This window comes from Triticum dicoccoides, chromosome 7B (assembly GCF_002162155.2).
Source record: "Triticum dicoccoides isolate Atlit2015 ecotype Zavitan chromosome 7B, WEW_v2.0, whole genome shotgun sequence".
Lineage (NCBI taxonomy): Eukaryota > Viridiplantae > Streptophyta > Magnoliopsida > Poales > Poaceae > Triticum > Triticum dicoccoides.
In genome coordinates this window covers 644459650-644476525 of record NC_041393.1, presented here as the reverse complement: position 1 = coordinate 644476525, position 16876 = coordinate 644459650, and positions in this window count along the sequence as shown.

The following is a 16876-nucleotide window of genomic DNA, read 5'->3' as shown; positions in this document are numbered from 1 at the left end:
GAGGAGAATACGGTGGCCCTAGTGGCTTCTTGGGGAGCATTGTGCCTCCACACCGCTCCAACGGAGACGTACTTCCCTTTAAAAGGAAGGAACTCCGGTAACACATCCTCGTCTCCACCGGCTCCACTCTTGGTTAATTCGTACCCTTACTTTTGCAAGCCTACTTGTTGTTACATCCTTGCTTGCTTGCGTGCTAGTTGTTATCGCATCATATAGGTTGCTTACCTAGTTGCACATCTAGACAACCTATTTTGTTGCAAAGTTTAATTTGGTAAAGAAAAGCTTAAAAATTGTTAGTTGCCTATTCACCCCCCCCCTCTAGTCAACCATATCGATCCTTTCAATTGGTATCAGAGCCTCGTCTCTTTATTAAGGACTTTGCCGTCCGAAGAGTATGGTTGACACCAACGATGGTGCGGAGGAACACTCCGGTGTGAATCCCATCTCGTCTTCGGCCGAAGGGGGAACCTCGGTCTCACGTGAGGAATTCAATGTGGCTTTAGACACATTGAAAACCTCCATGACGGCCGAGGTTAAAAGCATGTTTACTGAATTTCTAGAGGGACTTAAACTATCTACCTCGCCTATGAAAGTGGGTGATCCCACTAACAAGGTGACGGATGCTAACTCCGATAAGGGGGAAGCTAACATTGAAAAGAGTCCTTCTACTAGTGGTAGAAATGGCACCGGAATCTTTGCCCATGTGGAACCTCCTGTCTATAGAGGACCGATTCCCTCCACTCATTTAAATCATGCCGGTCCTCCTCCTAAATATATAAAAAATGAAGACTTTGATTCTTGGGTTTATCGCTTCAAGCGACATTTAAAACATGTGAACACTAACCTTTGGAGAATCATTGAAGAAGGTTTCTATCCTCATGACCCAAGCAACTTCACCCCTCGAGAAGAAGTGGACAATCAATTCAATGAGAGTGCTCTCTTCGTCATCCAAGATGCTATCCTTCCCGAAGATCTTCCTCGTCTTCGACCTCATGGCATGGCTAGAGAAGCATGGAAGTGTGTCGAGCGTATGTACAGAGGAAATGCTATCATTCAACGCTCTAACTATGAAGTGGTGCAAGATGAAGCCGATGAGTTTGCAATGAAAGAGGATGAAGAACCTCGTGAGCTCTTTCGAAGAGTGACCAAACTTGCGGTCGCACTCCGAGATCATGGGAGTAAGGACACGGATGACAACTGGATCAAGCGCAAGTTCCTTAAGGCCATGATGCCCTACAATAAGGCCATGTCCTCTGTCATCCGCCAAAGACCGGACTTCCACTCCATGACCTCCAATGAAGTGTTGGATGAGTTTATTGCAATGAACATCTTGGATAAGACCGCCGACAATGCGGTGCTCCATTCCCAAAGGGCTAAGAAGCCCAACCTTGCTCTGAAGGCCAAGATTATTGTGGAATAAGAGGAAGAAATGGAAGATGAGGAAAGCAACCCCGAAGACACCAAATTTGATTATCATGAGCACATGGCCCTTGCTTCGAGACAATTTTGGAACAAGAAGAGTTCAAGACCCAACTTCAACAAGAACAACTCCAGTGGTGTCAAGGGGAAGCAACGAGTTAGAACTTGCTTCAACTGTGGCAATGTGAGCCATTTCATTGCGGATTGTCCTTACGAGAAGCGGGAAGACAATGGTGGCAAGTTCATCCGAAAAGACAAAGCCAAGTCCTTCCCCAACAAGAACAACTTTGCCAAAAGGACTCCCACTCGTGGATTGGTGGTTCAAGAAGAATACCAAGAGGATGACGATGATGATGAAAATGAAGAAGCAATGGCAATGGCATCCGTTGCCATTGCAACTACTCCCCGGGTGTCTCTCTTTGATTCACCCAACGAAAACATCACCGCCAAATGCCTCATGGCTAAAGCTTCAAACAAGGTAACCCCCAACATTAAAACCACAATCATTCCTAATCCCTCCGTGAAGGATTGCATTGATGAACATTGTGGGTCTAATGAAGAAGTGAATGAGTTTGAGTCGTTTATGAGTAAGCTCAAGGGCAAGTCCAAGAAGCACTTTGTTGCTCTCTTGGAACAACTTGGTGAGGACAATGACATGATCGAGGCTCACGAAGAAACCATCTCTAAGATGGAAGGTCATAGTCGTGATTATGCCGATGAGATATCGGATCTCTCTAATGCTCTTGAGGAAGAGCGTGAGCATCGTTTGGCTCTTGAGGAGTCACACAACGATGGTCACGCTAAACTAAAGAAGGATCTTGATCATGCTCTTGTTGTGTCTCGTGTTCTAGCTTCCGAGAAGGCTAAACTTGGGGTTGATCATGCTAGACTCACGGAGGAGTTTGATGTACTTGACAAGGCCCACAAAGTCTTGAAAAGTGAGCATGCCACCCTCAAGGAGTCTCATGCTCAACTCCAAGTTAAGCTAACTAAGGAAAAGGCCACATTTCCTCACATGGTCTTAATTGATAATGCAAATGCTACTAACCCATGTTGTGTGCATGTGCATCTTGTGGAGGAAAATGCCAAGTTGAAGGAACAACTTGAGAAAGGCCTTGTGTCATGCATACAAGGCGAGAAGAACCTAAATGACCTTTTGAGCAATCAAAAGGAAGTTGTGGAAAAGGAGGGAGTTGGGTTCGCACCCAAGTCCAAGAACAAGAAGAAGAACAAGGAGAAGAAGAGCAAGACCAATCGACCTCCTCCGCTCATGCAAACCTTTGTGAAGGAGGGAGAAAGTGCTCCTAAGGAGAAGAAGAACAATGGGAAGAGCGGTGAAGCCAAAGAGCGCATTGCCATCTCTCCCAACAAAGACGGCGACTTTAACCCGTCATATGTGTTGTGCCGTGCTAGTGATGGACATGTTTATGCTCGATTTGTTGGTTCTTCTTATGAGTACATTGAATGGTCTATTTGGGTTCCCAAGACCCTTGTTACTAACATCAAAGGACCCATTACTAAATGGGTACCTAAAACCAAGCATTGATCTCGTGTAGGTGTTTGCTGCCGGTGGGGGATCATGGTTGCTCGATAGTGGAGCAACAAATCATATGACCGAAAGCAAGGACTTGGTGGTGGACGTGCAAGAGATTCCATCTATGCCCACCAATGTCGAGTGGGGTGATGCATCACATTCTAAGGTATTGGGTCTCGGCAAGGTTGTCATTTCTCATGATCTAACGATCGAGAAAGTCATGCTTGTCGAGTCCCTTGCATACAATTTACTTTCCGTTCGTCAACTTGCACTCATGGGTTTTGCTACGTTCTTTGATATTGATACTGTGGCCCTCTTGTGGAGCAAGACTCTTAAAGTAGCCTTTGTTGGGCATGTCGAGAACGGTCTCTATGTGATTAACTTCTCGGAGCGACCCACTAAGACCGCGACATGCCTAATGGCTAAAGTTGACGTGGGATGGCTTTGGCATCGCCGTTTAGCCCACGTCAATATGAGATCTTTGCAAAGTCTTCTCAAAGGGGACCATGTTCGTGGACTAACAAATGTTAGTTTTGCCAAAGATCGTGCTTGCAGTGCTTGTATCGAAGGAAAGCTTCATGAAAAGGCTCACCCTCCTTCAACCATCATCTACTCAAAGAGACCCTTGGAGCTCCTTCACATGGACCTCTTCGGGCCTCCATATTTTGATAGTCTTGGAGGGAGAAAGTATTGCTTGGTGATTGTGGATGACTATTCAAGATACTCTTGGGTATACTTCTTCAAGAGGAAGAGTGAGACTCAACAAACCGTTATCAACTTTGCAAATGAAGCTCAACGTCAACATGATGCGAAGATCTTGACAATTAGAAGTGACAACGGCACCAAGTTCAAGAACTACACCTTGGATGAGTTTCTTAGTGATGAGGGGATCAAGCATCAATATTCTGCACCATATACCCCTCAACAAAATGGTGTTGCGGAGAGGAAGAACCGGACGTTGATGGATGCGGCAAGGACCATGATGGCGGAGTTCAAGTCTCCATACAACTTTTGGGCCGAAGCCATCAACACCGCATGTCATGCATCCAATCGGCTCTATCTTAGCAAAGGCTTGAACAAGACCCCGTATGAGATACTCACCGGCAACAAGCCCAACCTCAAGTACTTCTGGGTGTTCGGTTGTAAGTGTTTCATTCTCAAGAAAGGTGTTCGTTTGTCTAAATTTGAGGCTAGAGCTCATGAGGGCATATTTGTTGGTTATGCTACAGACTCTCATGCTTAGCGTGTCCTCAACAAGTCCACCGGACTCATTGAGGAGACGTGTAACGTGGAGTTTGACGAAAATAACAGCTCCCAAGTGGAGCAAAGTGGTACTTGTGATGTAGGTGATGAAATTCCTCCCCAAGCCATAAGAAGAATGGGTATTGGTCAAATTCTACCCATTGAGGAACCCCTTATGGCCGAAGGAGAAGGACAATGCTCTACTCAAGAAGAGCCATCACCTCATCAAGACCCACACGCTTCCGAAGAACAAAGTGAAGGCCCTCAACCTTGTGAACAAGACCAAGGGCAAGATCAACCTCAAGATGATGGTGAACCTCTAAATGATGCCCAAGTTCAAGTTCTCCCCCTCGAGCAAGTTCAAGATCAAGAGCAAGCTCAAGATCAAGAACAAGCTCAAGACGGCGCTCAAGATGATCAAGTCAACCCTCCCTCCACATCCGAGGAGGAATTAGAGCGTCGTGTTGCGAAGATTGCTTCCAAGCTCACCACTCAAGGCCATCTCATGGAAAATGTATTTGGAAGCCTAAGAAAGGGGGTAAGCACTCGTAGACAATTAGCAAACTATTGTGAACATCACGCGTTTGTCTCTTGTGTTGAACCCCAAAAGGTCTATGAGGCGCTCGAAGACTCGGATTGGCTCAATGCCATGCATGAAGAACTCAACAACTTCGAGTACAACAAAGTTTGGAGATTGGTGCCAAGGCCATCGGGGAACCACAACATCATTGGAACAAAGTGGATCTTCAAGAACAAGCAAGATGCTCATGGGAACATCATTCGCAACAAGGCAAGATTGGTAGCACAAGGCTACTCCCAAGTCGAGGGTATCGACTACAGTGAAACCTTTGCTCCCGTTGCTCGTCTTGAATCCATTCGTTTGTTGATTGCATATGCTTCCCATCACAACTTTAAGTTGCAACAAATGGATGTGAAAAGTGCTTTTCTTAATGGTCCCATTAATGAGTTGGTCTATGTCAAGCAACCCCCCGGGTTCGAGGATCCCTACTTCCCGGATCATGTGTATCAACTCGATAAGGCACTCTATGGCCTTAAACAAGCCCCACGTGCGTGGTATGACCACCTTACCGAGTTGCTACAAGATCGTGGATTTGAAGTAGGACAAATCGATCCCACTCTTTTTACTAAGAAGGTCAAAGGGGAGTTGTTTGTATGCCAACTATATGTTGATGATATTATCTTTGGTTCCCCTAACAAAGCATTCAACGAGGAGTTTGCCGCTCTCATGACCTCCAAGTTCCAGATGTCTTCAATGGGAGAGTTGAAGTTCTTTCTTGGTTTTGACATCAAACAAAGAAGAGAAGGAACCTTCATCAACCAAGCCAAATACACTCAAGACATGCTTAAAAGATTCAAGCTAAGTGATGTCAAGCCGGCCACTACACCAATGCCTACGAAATGCCAACTTGACATAGATCCCAATGGTAAAGCGGTGGATCAGAAGGTATATCGCTCCATGATTGGCTCCTTGCTTTACCTTTGTGCATCTAGACCGGATATCATGTTGAGTGTGGGGATGTGTGCACGTTTTCAAGCCGCACCAAAGGAAAGTCACTTTGTGGCGGTCAAGCGAATCTTTCGATATTTGGCTCATACCCCAAACTTTGGCTTATGGTACCCAAGAGGAGCAAACTTCAAGCTTGAAGGTTTCACGGATTCTGATTGGGCGGGAGACAAAGTGGATAGGAAGTCCACTTCCGGAGGGTGCCAATTTCTTGGTTGCTCTTTGGTAAGTTGGTCTTCCAAAAAGCAAAGTTGTGTGTCTCTCTCGTCCACCGAAGCGGAGTATGTGGCGGCGGGTAGTTGTTGTGCTCAACTCCTATGGATGAGGCAAACTTTAAAGGAGTACGGTGTCAATTGTGACAAAGTGCCTCTTTGGTGTGATAATGAAAGTGCCATCAAGATTTCTCTCAACCCGGTGCAACACTTCAAGACGAAGCACATTGAGATTCGGTATCACTTCATCCGGGATCACATTAGGCGAGGGGAGATTGATCTCAAGTATGTCAACACTCATGATAACCTTGCAGATATTTTCACGAAGCCCTTGGATGAAGCAAGATTTCGCGAGTTAAGGCATGAGCTAAATATCATTGATTTGAGCAATGTGACTTGAACCCGTGCACCCCCCCACCACACTCAATGTGTTGTCTAGTTTACGTGTAGGCATGGACATAGGGGGAGTGTTGTTCTCTCAATGAACTCTCCCTCCCCCCATTATGCATAAAACGACCAACTCTTTCACTTTAGCCATTGTTGATGGTGCTTGTGCTTCAAAGAGGAGTTTTGGTCATGGACCCAAGGATAATTCTTCGCGGTGCCATACCAATTGACTCAAACATAGGTGGCTTCGGCCACCGCCCTCTCTTGAGAGAGGCCTGAGCTCGCTCTTTTTGTTGTTGTTTGCTTTGAAGGAGTGGGTTCCGGTTCGTGTTTTGTGTGTGTTGTCTTGTTGGTCTCTCTCTTGTCGTTGCCTTCCCGTTCTTCTCGGTGTGGTTTCCCGTTCGTTGGTTTAGTCTAGAAGCAGTTTTCGGTGGCTGGCGGTACTACCGCCGCTGGCGAGCGGTACTACCGCTTCAAGTGGTACTACCGCCCTCCAGCGCAGTACTACCGCTGAGAGGCGCAAGTGGGGGTTATATCGGGGGCAGGGGGAGTTTCTTCTCCCCCATACCCATTCGCACGCTCCCTCGCCTGTTCCTCTCTCTCCAGCAACCGGCGGCGCGGGAGGGCTCCGGCGGATCTCCCTCTCCGGGCCATCCCTCTCCATTCCCTTCGGTGGAGTCGATCCCCACCTCGTCCTCTTGCCATGGATGCCGGTATTGCCCCCATTCTCTTGTTCTTTCTGTCTAGGTTTCCAATCTAGCTTCTTAGGGGCAGTAGCGGTTGCATCCTTAGATTTTTGGCCAAATCTAGGCTTGAGTAGGTTGGAGATTGCTTCTAGGCAGTTTGGATTAGTGTTTGGTTGGAGTATTTTTGAATTTGGTAGGATGGAAGTACCGGATCTGACCACGATAGTAGGAAACTGTTGTTTCCCCGCCTCAAGCGGTACTACCGCTCTCCCGAGCGGTACTACCGCTGTGAGCGGAACTACCGCTCTCTGGAGCGGTACTTCCGCTTGGAGCGGTACTACCGCCCAAGGTTCACGGTACTACCGCCCTTCTACCAGATTCCATTCTACTTCTACTTTTCATTAATCTTTTTGCTCGTGTTTGGTGTCTTATGCTCGTGTTTTCTGGTTGTTTGCGTGTTCTTATGTGTGGTTCCAGGTGATGAGGTCCCTGAGCATCAGGCTCATCGTGTCAATCCTGGATGTGCCTCGTCCAAGCGCTACCGCACCACCGAGCCTGCCGGAGGATCCTCAAGTGCTCCACCTCCACCTCCTCCTCCACCTCAACTCCCTAGGAAAGCTGGGGTCAAGCCAAAGTCGACCAAAACCGTGCCTGAAATGCCTCCCAAAGAGTTCTGGGCAAGGCGGCGCCGCAACCCGTATGAGGACGACCAAGATCCCACTTTGGTCAACCATCCGTTCTGGAACAGATTTCAGTTTGCCATCTTCTTTGATGTTCTCAAAGCCAAGAAGAATCTCTATGTCAACATGCACTCCATCGACACCGCGCATATGGAGAGCGATCCCGACTACTTTGGAGAAGCACTTCAGATGTGCACTCAACTGAACATTCTCAGGATCATGCAATTCAACAAGGACTACGATGCTGATATTGTGGCCCAATTCTATGCCACGGTTCACCTAGGGACTGATGTGGACAGGACACTGACTTGGATGACAAATGGCAAGTTGCTTTCTGTCACGTGGAAAGCTTTCATGGAGTTGCTTGGGGTGGAAGATCTAGGTCTTGAGTCTCCGATTGGCTTTCGCCCTCACGCCCGCGCCCATTGCACTCACAAGCAAGCTCTCTGGCCATACTGCACTCTGAAGATCAACTCTGAGACTAACAAGGAAACCTATGAGATGCCTGCCTTTCTGGATATCCTGCACCGCATCTTCAGAGAGACTCTTTTCCCTCGCATTGGGAATTTGGACCAGGTTCATTCCTATCTCGTGGACATGCTTCTTTTCTGCCAGCGTGAGAAGGACAATCCCACCGGGGAGTCATTGGATGTCTCTCATGTTATGTGGGCTGAGTTGGTTTCTGCTATCTCCGAGCACAAGTTCCCAATCTATGGTCCGTTCATTATGCTGCTCATTGAGAAGGCCTGGGATCGTGTCTATCCCAAGGCGGCACTGGAGATTGGTGATTTGGTCTCTCACGATGTCAAGCGTCTGAGGAAGAAGGATAACTAGGGCACTCAGGCCCCTAGGACTGGTGTTCCGTCATCTGCTGCTGCCATGGAGACTGAGGAGGAGCTTGGGGCTGAGGATGAGGATGATGACTACGTGCCCGCTGGGACAGAGCCATCTTGGGCCAAGAAGCTCAAGGCCAAGGTAAAGAAGCTCTTCTGCATGGAGTCTCATGGTCAGTACATGGCTCACGTGGCTGAGAAGAAGGCCCGCGGTCGCCACAAAGAGCTCATGCGTCAGATGGGTGCTACTGTGATTAGTGGCTCTGAGGATCAGCTCACCGAGGAGGAGGAGTGGATTCAGCAGCACTGCCCTTGGACTGATTCTGATGCTGAGCACTTCCCGGCTGACGTTGGTGGCGCTGATGACCCCTCTGAGATCTGATGCGTGTGTCCCTCTTTTGCTCTCACCTGGAGCGTTAGCAGCACTCCTTCTCCTTTTTGGTGTCTCGATGCCAAAGGGGGAGAGAGTTTAGGGATTTGCGAGTTGTGTCTTCGTGTCTTGGTCGTGGTTGTGTCTTGTTCGTGTTTTCCTCGCTTTTGCTTTGGTTGGTTTGTCTGTGAGTCCTTAGTTCGAGTGAGACTTAAGTTCGAATCATATGGTGTGAGACATATGGTACCTTACCTTTCAGTATCATTATATATGTCTATCTAGCTCAGGAGTTGCGTGCTTCTCTTGTTGTATCATCTATGCTGCTCTCATACACCATGCTTAGATTGTTGGTCTCTAAAATGTAGGGGGAGCTCTGGTCCTATTATGTATGATGTGAAGTCGAAAGCACTTATCGAAATAGCACACATCTAGGGGGAGCCCATCTACATGTTAGGATCGTGGGGTTTGTATGCGTACTCTATATCTTGTTTATGCAAATCCCGTATTGTCATCAATCCACCAAAAAGGGGGAGATTGTAAGGGCTTATTTATCCCATAGTGGTTTTGGTGATTGATGACAATGCTTTTGCGTACTAATCGTGTGCATTAAGTTCTTTCAGAGAATCATCCATTGGCACGAGACGATTTCCTCCCCTCGGTGTTTTTATTCAAGACGGTGTAGCTCCTGCATTTCATTGTCGGTGGACTAGTTTCGTAGGAGTCACCGTACTATTAAGAGGGGATCCGTTTTGGTAAGACTAGGGTGGAATTAACACGTACACATCCTTATCACACCCGTCATCTTCCTTTCGCATCTTTGGAGCTGCACCTCTCTCTTCCGTACCTGCTTCACCCTGTGCTAGCGGTAGTACCGCGGTCTACAGCGGTAGTACCGCCGAAGCCCCCCAGCGGTAGTACCGCTCCACGAAGCGGTAGTACCGCTCGCGGGCTTCGGCCGTAGTACCGCGTAGTACCGCGCCTACTGCCGCCTCGATTCGAGACGGTGTTTTCTCGTGTCGGGTTTTGCGGTACTAGCCGCGGCAGTAGAAGCGGTAGTACCGCTCTGAGCGGTAGTACCGCTCTACTCCCGCAGTAGTACCGCTCTGGGGCCAGTGGCCTGACTTTCTCTTCAGCGCGGTAGTACCGCTGGATAGGGAGCGGTAGTACCACCCGCAGCGGTAGTACCGCCCTTCCCCAGCGGTAGTACCGCTCTGTGCGAGGCAGCTCGGTGGGGTAACGGTTGGATGTGTTCCCACACTATATAAAGGGGTCTTCTTCCTCCTAGTTGACCTACCTCTTTCCCCCAAAGCTCCATTGTTGCTCAAAGCTCCATTTTCGCCCGATCTCTCTCCCTAGCCAATCAAACTTGTTGATTTGCTCGGGATTGGTTGAGAAGGCCCAGATCTACACTTCCACCAAGAGAAATTTGATTCCCCCCACTTATCCCTTGCGGATCTTGTTACTCTTGGGTGTTGAGCACCCTAGACGGTTGAGGTCACCTCGAAGCCATACTCCATTGTGGTGAAGCTTCGTGGTGTTGTTGTTGTTGTTGTTGGGAGCCTCCGGTTGTTGTGGAGTTTGCCCCAACCTTGCTTGTAAAGGTTCTGTCGCCGCCTTCAAGGGCACCAATAGTGGAATCACGGCATCTCGCATTGTGTGAGGGCGTGAGGAGAATACGGTGGCCCTAGTGGCTTCTTGGGGAGCATTGTGCCTCCACACCGCTCCAACGGAGACGTACTTCCCTTTAAAAGGAAGGAACTCCGGTAACACATCCTCGTCTCCACCGGCTCCACTCTTGGTTAATTCGTACCCTTACTTTTGCAAGCCTACTTGTTGTTACATCCTTGCTTGCTTGTGTGCTAGTTGTTATCGCATCATATAGGTTGCTTACCTAGTTGCACATCTAGACAACCTATTTTGTTGCAAAGTTTAATTTGGTAAAGAAAAGCTTAAAAAAATTTAGTTGCCTATTCACCCCCCCCCTCTAGTCAACCATATCGATCCTTTCAATAACCCTTAGGAACAACAGGAAATTCATATCTAGGGGGATAATCATAATCATTATCTTCAATAATATTATCAGTTTCAGTAATTTCATTCTCTCTTACTCTAGCAAGTTGTTCATCAAGAAATTCACCTAGTGGCACAGTATTATCAAGCATAGAAGTAGTTTCATCATAAGCCTCATTCATAGCAGAAGTAACATCATCAATTACTTGTGACATATTAAAATTACTAGCAGGTGGTGGTGTCGCAGACTTACTCAAGACAGAAGGTGAATCTAGTGCAGAGCTAGATGGCAATTCCTTACCTCCCCTCGTAGTAGAGGGATAAATCTTGGTTTTTGGATCTTTCGAATTCCTCATAGTGATCAACATATATAAATCCCAAGTGACTCAGAGAATAGAGCTATGCTCCCCGGCAACGGCGCCAGAAAAAGGTCTTGATAACCCACAAGTATAGGGGATCGCAATAGTTTTCGAGGGTAGAGTATTCAACCCGAATTTATTGATTCGACACAAGGGGAGACAAAGAATATTCTCAAGTATTAGCAGCTGAGTTGTCAATTCAACCACACCTGAAAGACTTAATATCTGCAGCAAAGTATTTAGTAGCAAAGTAGTATGGAGTTAGTGGTAACGATGGCAAAAGTAATAGTAGCAGTTTTGTAGCAATCGTAACAGTGGCAACAGAAAAGTAATGAAGCAAAGATCAATATGTGAAAAGCTCGTAGGCAATGGATCAATGATGGATAATTATGTCGAATGGCATTCATCATGCAACAGTTGTAACATAGGGTGACACAGAACTAGCTCCAGTTCATCAATATAATGTAGGCATGTATTCCGAATATAGTCATACATGCTTATGGAAAAGAACTTGCATGACATCTTTTGTCTTACCCTCCCATGGCAGCGGGGTCCTAATGGAAACTAAGGGATATTAAGGCCTCCTTTTAATAGAGTACCGGACCAAAGCATTAGCACTTAGTGAATACATGAACTCCTCAAACTACGGTCATCACCGGGAGTGGTCCCGGCTATTGTCACTCCGGGTTTGCCGGATCATAACATGTAGTGGGTGACTATAACTTGTGATATCGGAGCACGAACACAAATATATTCATGAAAACATAATAGGTTCAGATCTAAAATAATGGCACTCGGGCCCTAGTGAGAATCATTAGGCATAGCTAAGTCATAGCAACATCAATCTTAGAACATAGTGGATACTAGGGATCAAACCCTAACAAAACTAACTCTATTACATAGTTAATCTCATCCAGCCCATCACCGTCCTGCAAGCCTACGATGGGATTACTCACGCACGGTGGTGAGCATCATGAAATTGGTGATGGAGGATGGTTGATGATGATGATGATGGCGACGGATTCCCCTCTCTGGAGCCCCGGACGGACTCCAGATCTGCTCTCCCGAGGAAGAACAGGGCTTGGCGGCGGCTTCGTATCGTAAAATGCAATGAATCCTTCTCTCTGATTTTTTTCTCCCCGAACGTGAATATATGGAGTTGGAGTTGAGGTCAGTGGAGGTTCAGGGGGGCCACAAGGTCGGGTGGTGCGCCCCAGGGGGTGGGCGCGCCCCCCACCCTTGTGTCTAGGATGTGGGCCCCCTTCACTTGATTCTTTCGCAAATATTTTTTATTAATTCCAAAATTAAGCTCTGTGAAGTTTCAGGTCATTCTGAGAACTTTTTGTTCTGCACAAAAGTAACACCATGGCAATTCTGCTGAAAACAACGTCAGTCCGGGTCAGTTCCATTCAAATCATGCAAGTTAGAGTCCAAAACAAGGGAAAAAGAGTTTGGAAAAGTAGATACGACGGAGACGTATCAAACTTCTCTACAAGCAAGCGCTTCTAGCGTAGGAGGGTCCGTAATTAGATAGAAGACCATAGCTGATGAACCAAGGTATTTGCCGGTGTGATCCCGGCAAATCGAGGCCACCGCCCCCGTCTCACATTCCTTGCAAGTCCTCCATCCACATGGATCTTTGTGATCCCTTCAGCTGGCGCCTTCCATCCTCTCCTTCCTCCCATTCTTATGACAGTTGCTGCCCGAGCCCTGTCGCCAGATGGCATAGGCGCCCTCAAAATGTCAAGCTCCAAGATGAATCTCTTAACAAAAGAGAAAATGGCATGTTTATATATTGGGCATCAAGATCTATAGGAATAGATCAAGACGCTTAATAGGACTTTCACAAAGCACATACCTTGGTAAAGTTTTGAAGAAGTTCAAAATGGTTCAGTCAAAGAAATAGTTCTTGCCTGTGTTGCAAGGTGTGAAGTTGAGTCAGACTCAAAGCCCGACCACTGTAGAAGATAGAGAAAAAAATGAAAGTCATTCCCTATGCCTCAACTATAGGTTCTATCATGTATGTTATGTTGTGTACCAGACCTGATGTGTGCCTTGCCATAAGTTTGGCAGGGAGGTGCCAAAGTAATCCAGGAGTGGATCACTGGACAGCGGTCAAGAACATCCTGAAGTACCTGAAAAGGACCAATGATATGTTTCTCATTTATGGAGGTGACAAAGAGCTCGTCGTAAATGGTTACGTCGATGCTAGTTTTGACACTGATACGGATGACTCTAAGTCACAAATCGGATATGTATTTATATTGAATGGTGGAGCTGTCAGTTGGTGCGGTTCCAAGCAAAGTGTCGTGGAGGGATCTACGTGAGAAGCGGAGTACATAGCTGCTTTGGAAGCGGCAAATGAAGGAGTCTGGATGAAGGAGTTCATATCCGATCTAGGTGTAATACCTAGTGCATCAGGTGCAATGAAAATCTTTTGTGACAACACTGGAGCAATTGCCTTGGCGAAGGAATCCAGGTTTCACAAGAGAACCAAACACGTCAAAAGACGCTTTAACTCCATTCATGAACAAGTCAAGGATGGAGACATAGAAATTTGCAAGATACATACGGATCTGAATGTAGCAGACCCATTGACTAAGCCTCTTCCGCGAGCAAAACATGATCAGCACCAAGACTACATGGGTGTTAGATTCATTACAATGTAATCTAGATTATTAACTCTAGTGCAAGTGGGAGACTGAAGGAAATATGCCCTAGAGGCAATAATAAAGTTGTTATTTTATATTTCCTTATTCATGATAAAGGTTTATTATTCATGCTATAATTGTATTGATCGGAAACTTAAATACATGTGTGAATACATAAACAAATATTGTGTCCCTAGTAAGCCTCTACTAGACTAGCTCGTTGATCAAAGATGGTTAAGGTTTCCTAACCATATACATGTGTTGTCATTTGATAACGGGATCACATCATTGGGAGAATGATGTGATGGACATGACCCACCCGTTAGCTTAGCATAATGATCATTCAGTTTATTGCAATTGGTTTCTTCATGTCAAATACATAGTCCTTCGGCTATGAGATTATGCAACTCCCGGATGCTGAAGGAATACCTTGTGTGCTATCAAACATCACAACGTAACTAGGTGATCATAAAGATGCTCTACAGGTATCTCCTAAGGTGTTTGTTGAGTTGGCATAGATCGAGATTAGGATTTGTCACTCCAAGTATCGGAGAGGTATCTCTGGGCCCTCTCGGTAATACACATCATAAGCTTGCAAGAAAATGACTAATGAGTTAGTTACGAGATGATGTATTACGAAACGAGTAAAGAGACTTGTCGGTAACGAGATTGAACTAGGTATAGAGATACAGGCGATCAAGTCTCGGGCAAGTAACGTACTGAAGGACAAAGGGAATTACGTATGTTGTCATAACATTCGGCCGATAAAGATCTTCGTAGAATATGTAGGAGCCAATATAGGCATCTAGGTTCCGCTATAGGTTATTGGCCTGGGAGGTGCCTCGGTCATGTCTACATAGTTCGCGAACCCGTAGGGTCCGCACGCCAAACGTTCGTTGACGATATAGTATTATATGAGTTATGTATGTTGGTGACCGAATGTTGTTCGGAGTCCTGGATGTGATCACGGACATGAGAGGAGATCTGAAATAGTCTGGTGGTGAAGTTTGATATATGGGATAATAGTGTTTAATCTCCGGAAGGGTTCCGGAATTCACCGGAAGGGGTTCCGGATGTTTCCCGAAAAGTTTGGGTACGAGAACACTTTATTTGGGCCAAAGAGGAAAGCCAACGAGGCTTTTGGAAAGTGCAAAAGGGAGTTTTGCGGAGACCAGAGGCCAGACGCCAGGGACCCTGGCGTCTGGGGGGTAGACGCCGGGAATCCTGAAGTCTAGCCCTGGAGTCCGAGAAGGACTCTTGCCTTTCAGGCAAAACCGACTTTGAGGAAGCTTTTACTCCAAGTTTTGACCCAGGGCTCAACATATAAATAAAGGGGAAGGGCTAGCACCCAAGACACATGAAGAATCACCAGGCCGTGTGCCGGCAACCCCGTCCCCTTTAGTTTATCCTCTGTCATAGTTTCTGTAGTGCTTAGGCGAAGCCTTGCGGAGATTGTTCTTAACCACCACCGTCACCACGCCGTCGTGCTGCCGGAACTCATCTACTACTTCGCTTGTCTTGCTGGATTGTGTCATCCAGATAATTAAGCTACAGTAATTCCCTGCTAATGATGCCACGTCATGATTACTATTGATAAACTTGTGTTGACTCAATCCCGTTCAAATTCAAAATTCTAAATCAAGTCAAACGGCAAAAGTTTTCAAATGTTCAAAACTAAAATATTCGTGATATTGTATAAATTCTCCTGACCTTTGTCAAGTCGAACCAACTCGAATTGACTCACAAATAAATTCCTAGGAATTCAATAAGTGGCCCAGAGGCTTCTAAATTGGCCTTTTAATTTAAAGCAAACCTTCTCAACCTTTGCAAATGCCTCAAAAACTTTGTGCCGCCCTAGGATATTGTATATCATTTTTGTGCAAAGTTTGAGCTTCGACAAAAATCAATCACTATTTAATCTAAATAAGAACACTAGCAGTTTTATTAAAATAAAAATAAAATGGAAAGAACTGACCGGCCCAGCTAGCCAACCGGTCTCCTTCTCCCTCTGTTCCCTCGCTACAGGGGAGAGGTCGACCCCGACCATGTCGTCGGCCTCGCCGAGGGGCCCCTCGTCGCCCAGATCCCTCCTCGCCTCCCAGATCCCCCTCACTTCCTCTCCCTTCTCCAGCGCCGGGGAGAAGCGCCCGAAGCCGCCACCGTCTACGAGCGTCACAATGGCCCATCGAAGCCACATCCACTGGCCTCGTCGCACCCCATCGCCGTGCCCATCCGCACCGTGGGCCTCGTCTTTTTCATCTGCAGAACCAGGTCGGCTCCGGGGAGCCTCAACAACACCGCTACCGCCTGTTCCCCTCGCCGGTGCTTGCCTCGGCTACCTCATCGATCTGCCAGCTCCGGTCCTCCCCGCGTCCATGCGAGCTCGACGTCGTCTACCTCGCTGTGATGTCCCACGCCGATTCCCCCTCCCCTCTCCCATTGTCCTCTCGCCGTTGGTCGTCGTCTCGCGCACGCCCGCGCGAGTCCGTGCCCGGTCCCTGTCCCCGCCATCACACCCGAGCTCCCGAGGAGCTCGCAGTCGTCGTGCCCGCTGCCTTTGCCCGCGCGTCCTCGCCCCTGACGAACACGCGCTGCTCCCAGTCCCGCGCCGCAAATAGCCCCGTTGTCCGCGCTCGCCTCTGTGGCTCGCCGCCCCGCCCGCTTTGTCGCGCGCGGCCCACACCCCGCTCACCCCGTCGCCTCCACCCTTGCTCCTGTGACGCTGCCGCGCTGCTTCATTGCTGTTGTTGCTGCCGCGCACGGCCGCTGCAGCCGCGCCGGCGCGCCAGCCACCTCGTCGCGCCGCCCGCTCCGTCCCGCGTGTTGCTCGTCGTCTAAGCCCGCGCCCAGCACCACGCCGCCGCGCCTGCGCTCCCGCTCCGTCCCACGGCCCCTCCAGCTCTGGCCCACCTCCTCTGTCGCGCCACCACGCCCTCCCATGCTCGCCGTTGCACGCGGCTCCGGCTAG